At 38.5% G+C, this 6,007-nt stretch overlaps 1 non-coding gene across 1 annotated transcript; it reads right to left on the bottom strand.

Moving 5' to 3' along the window:
* Window positions 1–459: 459 nt before the first annotated feature.
* Window positions 460–566, bottom strand: LOC112630933. Its single transcript, XR_003121038.1, has one exon. It is a non-coding gene; the product is annotated as a U6 spliceosomal RNA (small nuclear RNA).
* Window positions 567–6,007: the final 5,441 nt, after the last annotated feature.

The following is a 6,007-nucleotide window of genomic DNA, read 5'->3' as shown; positions in this document are numbered from 1 at the left end:
CAAGAATGAGAGCCATCCTCTGTATGCCAAAGATCAGGATTGCAGTAGTTTCCAGTGCAGAATTTTTTCAAGGTTGATGATTTTCTTTTATTAAAATCTTTTTTGGAAGTCACCAAATTCAACTCCATAAAGAATATCAGAGATGGCTGGCATGATTGGCTAAATGGAATATTCAGAAGGGTCTAGAGTAGACCCCTGGGGAGGGTATTAGCATCACAACTGTCTTTGTCAAGTCTTCACAAGAACTACAAGGAACCGGCCAAAACTCAAAGTGAATGCTCTGAGTAACATCCTATTGTCTACTCTGAGGTTAAAGAAGGAACTTCATACAGAATTTCTTTATAAAAGAATATTTATTTATTTTTTTGAACTGAATGATCATTTCAAGACACTAGCAACCAGCTATAAGGTAAATATGCATTTTGGGAAATTTTATTTTATTTTTATTTATTTATTTTTTAAAATATGAAACGCTTCACGAATTTGTGTGTCATCCTTGCGCAGGGGCCATGCTAATCTTCTCTGTATCGTTCCAATTTTAGTATATGTGCTGCCTAAGCGAGCACAAGAAATTTTATTTTTTTAATCCATCTGCCACAGTCATTGGGGATATTGCATTTCTTTACTGAGTTTGGATTTTTGAGAATACACAAATTTTATTTTTTTTGTCAAAAAACTCATTTAATTTACATATTAAAAGCACAACTCATACTTAAGGCCTGCAATATTTTCTTTCTGAGTGACTTTTGAAAGCAGAGATAAGCATTACTCTACACATCAATAGCTTGTTATTTTCTTATCCAGTTTAAACTGAAAATCGTTAATCCACTCTTGAGAGAAACACACATTTCCTGCTGAGATCTTCCAAGTCTAATTTTTATTCCAAGGAAAATGCACAGAACTCCTCTGATTCCAAGCCAATGCCCAGCGGTCGTGTTCTCTCCCAGTGTAAGCATGGTTGCCCATGCTACTGTGCCTTCCCCACGTTAGGGTGCCTCTCCCACCAATGTTGCTGCATTGCCTGGCTTCACATCTTCTCAATAGCACACAGCATTCGTGAGTGTCCTGATCTACACGTAACTCCAATGTGTATGTCAGTCTATCAGTTAACAGCAGCTAAGTTAGTAATTTTTTCTTATTCTCATATTCAAGATTCTGTGATCAGATCACAGGTGACTTCTTTATCTGGACTGAGAATCAGTATTTAATCCTGATTTTATTACTTATTAGCTCCGTAAACTTGCACATTCCTTAACCTCTCCAAGCCTGTTTTTGCATTTGTAAAATGAGTAAATTAGATTATATCTATTGTGCCACCCAGCTCTAAAATGTTATGTTTCTAATTATTTAATATCTGCAATGTGCATAGTAGCATTAACTATTATGTCATGTTCCCTCAGCTGGGTAGCCTAATTTTACCCCACACTTCTCATTAAGTCATCATCCTACAGTGTCACACTGGAGTTTTCTTCCAATCATTTTCCTTTCTCTCTCAAAGGCAAATTTGACTGACTTTGGAAATCTGTCAATTCTCCTTAGTTTACTAACTTTATGGGATCCAAATTATACTGTTAAACGGTAAACTCAAACAAAAGAATAAACATACATAGCCAGAGAATTTTGAAAAACAAAAGTAATAAAGGAGATCAGCCCAAATAAATAATAGGGGGACAATTCAAGCTATACAATTAAAGAAATTCAGAACTGATGCAAAAATACAATGTATGGGGCCAAAACAAGGCTGGAAAGAAGACCAAGAACATATGCAAACTTATACTATAATATTGAAACTTCAAATCAGCAGGTAAATTATGGATCAACTGTCTACTCAGTTAGAATAAATTAAAGTTGAAATACTTATACCTTATAGCAAGATAAATTCCAAATGGTACAAAGATGTAAATATTGTTAAAAATCATAACCATCTTAGAGGATGTAAATATATTTTAAAATATAATACTAAGTATAATTTCTAAGCATTCCATGAAACTTAGAAACCATAAAAAATTAGACAAATTTGACTACAGGAATTCTAAAACATTTATGAAAAAACAAATTGAAAATAAAGTTAAAAAAAGAAGGAAAAACAACTACATCACATATGACAAAGGCTAATTTTATTAACAAAGATCTCTTACAAATAAATGTGAGAAAACCTAACCCTCAGAAAAATGGGCAAAGATTGATCACAGGAAAAAATTATGTAGATGGCCAATAAACAGATGGGCACAGATAAGCCTGACTGATGCCTTCAGCCTCAATCAGCAACTCTATGTGTGGTGTGAGAGGGATGAACAGGAACCCTGGTGCCTAATGGCTTACATTTTAACCTTCTGTCTTCAATTTCCAGCTGTATGGCTTTGGACAGCTGACTAACCAGTTCTGCGCCTTGGTTTGAAGGCAGTAATAACAGTATGTACTTCTTATGATGGTTTGAGAATTAAATGAATCAATATTTGTTTGGGATTGAGTCAATATTTGTATGAGATTTATAGTATTCCAAATAACATAGAAGGTAATTTTTGTAGGACAATTTGTAAACGTCAATATTATAAATACCCCTACTCTGGCAATTTTTCCACTTTTAGAAACTCATTCTACAGATTTACTCTGTAGAATCATATATACAAGGTTGTTGTATATATGGTTTTAAAAATAAAAATTAAGGAAAGTATCAAAATGCTCGTGAGAGACTGGCAAAAACTAGATTTTGGTTATATTAAGGAAGGCTACGTAGTCATTGAAAAGAATGAAGCAGCTCTATATCTATTAAAACAATAAGATATCAGTTTATATTGTTTAGGGAAAAAGAAAGTTGCAGAATAAAAATGTGTTATGTGTGTGTGAAAGAGAGTAGGCTATGGGGCTAATGTTTGTGTCTCCCCAAATTCATTTGTTGAAGCCCTAATCCCCAATGTGAGGATGTTTGGAGACGGAGCATTTGAGAGGTGATTAGATCATGAGGACAAAGTCCCCATCATGGGATTAGTGCCCTTATAAGAAGAGATGACAGAGATGACCTCTTTGCCACCTGAGGACACAGCTCTGCAAACCAGAAAGAGGGCCCTCCCTAGGAACCAAATTGGCTGGTACCTTTATCTTACTTTTCCCAGCCTTCAGAACTGTGAGGGAAAAATTGCTGTTAAGCCACTCATAGTCCATGGTATCTTATTATAGCAGCCTGAGCTGACTAAGATGTGTTGTGTGTATGTGTTGTGGCATCAGAGAGGATCTTCACCAGCACTGAGGGCATTTACCTCTGAGGGTGAAACTGGCAGGGAGGAAGCAGAAATGAGGGGCTGGGGATGCAGAGAAGGTGCAGCAGGCACGGAAGACTGATAGAACTAGCAAGGAAACACACATGCCACACTGAATAGGCCCTTTCTCCTCCAGGAAGCTTTCATTGACTACTATTTATTAATATTCACAATAATTGCAAATCTTTCTATAGCAGCCTGGAATAAGTATTTCACATATATTAACTTACTCGTCAGTACATCCCTATAAAAGAGATTCTTGGATTACTCTTCTTTTACATATAAAGAAACCGAGGGAAAGAAAGATTGAAGTTGCCCAAATAACAGAGCAAGGAGGAGAAGTGCTGAGATTTCACTTGGGTGAGCTGGCACCAGCATCGACAGGACAACCCCCACAAGATAAAGTGGCCAAAGACATGGGCCCAAATCTCACCTCAACTGAAGATTCATTTTGCAGCAGTCTGCATAACAATATACCAACCACAAGTGAAAAATAATGATATAAGGCATGTGTTACTGGATTTCATTTCTTCATATTCAACACACATTAGTATTTTCCTAGGAAATTATTCTGGGAATTAAAATTTTTGGTTTCTGCCAGGCACAGTGGCTCACACCTGTAATCCCAACACTTTGGTAGGCTGCGGCAGGCAGATCACCTGAGGTCAGGAGTTCGAGACCAGCCTGGCCAACATGGCAAAACCCTCTCTCTACTAAAAATACAAAAATTAGCCTGCTCTCATGGCAGGCACCTGTAATCCCAGCTACTTGGGAGGCTGAGGCAGGAGAATCGCTTGAACCCGGGAGACGGAGGTTGCAGTGAGCTGAGATTGCACCACTGCATTCTAGCTTGGCGGATAGAGCAAGACTCTGTCTCCAAAAGAGGAAAAAAAAAAAAGGTTTCATGCCCAATTTGATCCTTAGGAGAGTCTTTAATAAGCCGGAAGCCTCTTCTCCTTCCCTGGGATTGCTGTGGAGGGTCCACCAGGACTGGGTGTCTCTGTTGCTGCGGGTCCTGGGAAAACAGTAACTTTCTATCAGACTTCTCTGCTCCAGGGCAGGCACAGCCATCCCAGCAGGGTCATGGCGCTGGCTCCATAGGGTGGTGCTGCAAGAACCATACACGACAGAGTCCCCATTTTCCCTGAGCCTCCCTGGGACTGCTGCTTTCAGAGCACACACCCTGACCCGGGCTGGCTTTCCTAAAGCCCATGCAGCTTCAGCCAAAAGCACTCCAACTAGAACACATCCTGAACAGTTCAGCACCTACCAGATTCTATCCGTAGTCTGGAATTTATCATTTTTAAAAGTAGTAATATCATAAATCAAGCATTGACAATGACTGATAGTCCTCCTTGATCCCAAGTTCCTACTCTTTATAGTAAATTAGAGGCTTATCAGGGCACCTTCATTTTTTTTTTTTTTTTTTCAGATTCCTAATTTAATGCTGAGGCTATCATTACTTCACCTCCCTAAAGCATCCATCACTCAGAAGCAACTCAGATTCTGGGAAATCTTTATGTAGCTCAAACAAGTCACAAAACAATGTTTTTCTAAATTTTTAGTCTTCAGTAGAAATTTCTAAACATATATTGATGAAAAAAATAGGTGGTGGGAACTTTGAGGACTGATCCAAATGTCATACATTTCATATCAAGCCAGATCAGTAACAGTTGGTACCAAGCTGCCAGTTTGATTGAGGACATAAGTTATATTCAGCCCAGCATTTGGTTTCCAGAACTCCAGTCTCCAAGTTACTCTTATGCAGTTCAAAGAGAAACTTGTTCAGAAGAGCTGTTATGGTGCTTAAAGAGACTCACTGTAAGGAAAGCCAAGAGATGGCTGGCCAGAATTGTAAATGGAAAAAAAATGGGTAAATGTGGCTTGGCAGGAAATGCCTGGAAAATGTGAAGTGAGGAGGGAGTGAGGAGGCAGTGTCAAAGCAAAGGCAGTATTTGTCAAAAGAAGTGAAAATTATGGCATTGCCAAGCGACTTCCAAACCAAATGGACAATGAGCAGAGAATAAAACTGGCTTCTGAGGGCTTTAAATAAATTTTCTGTTTTCACAACAGCCGCCTCTTCCAAACCATTGGCTATCCTTAGTTGTAGGATCACCTGCAGTCTTATTTGCACATCTGTATTATGATTTAGTTTTATGGTTTAGATTCACAGATTCACTGCAACCTTCTATGTTTGCTGTAAAAATGAACTGAAATGAGCCTGTATTTAACTATAAGAAAATGAAATTTGGAGGACATAAATAACAATAAAGAGCATATGACAGTGTCTGTATTTATAACCAAACACTTTATTTTGGATGGGGCAGGAGGAGGAGGAAAGGAAAATTTAGAAATATCAATAAAGCTTTTTCCTATGACATGTTTTTAAAATTGTAAAAAGCTATATTTATGTGCTTCTGGAGGTGTTATATAATTATATGGCTCTCCTAGCATTTTTGACCATAGAAAACCTAACTGTTGTCTGGGAGATCAGAAGGATAGAATCCACCCACCTCTGCAGTGTAAATTATCATCCAATATCACAGAGTTCTTCTTCCCCTGAAAGGTTTCCTCAGGTTCCCCACTGGCTACAAACCCAAGCCTAGCAGCTCACAGACCTCACTCAGACCTTCATTCACTCAGCCTAGCTCTGCAGTCTTGCCTCGGCCTCTGGTCCTTCCAGCACATCCTGCTTGATCAAGTCAAATCGTCTCCATCACCTGAGTGTGGCACGTGCAGATGCTGTTGTT

This window comes from Theropithecus gelada, chromosome 8 (assembly GCF_003255815.1).
Source record: "Theropithecus gelada isolate Dixy chromosome 8, Tgel_1.0, whole genome shotgun sequence".
Lineage (NCBI taxonomy): Eukaryota > Metazoa > Chordata > Mammalia > Primates > Cercopithecidae > Theropithecus > Theropithecus gelada.
The sequence above is the reverse complement of the archived record's forward strand: the minus strand, read 5'-3'. Positions and strand labels throughout refer to the sequence as shown.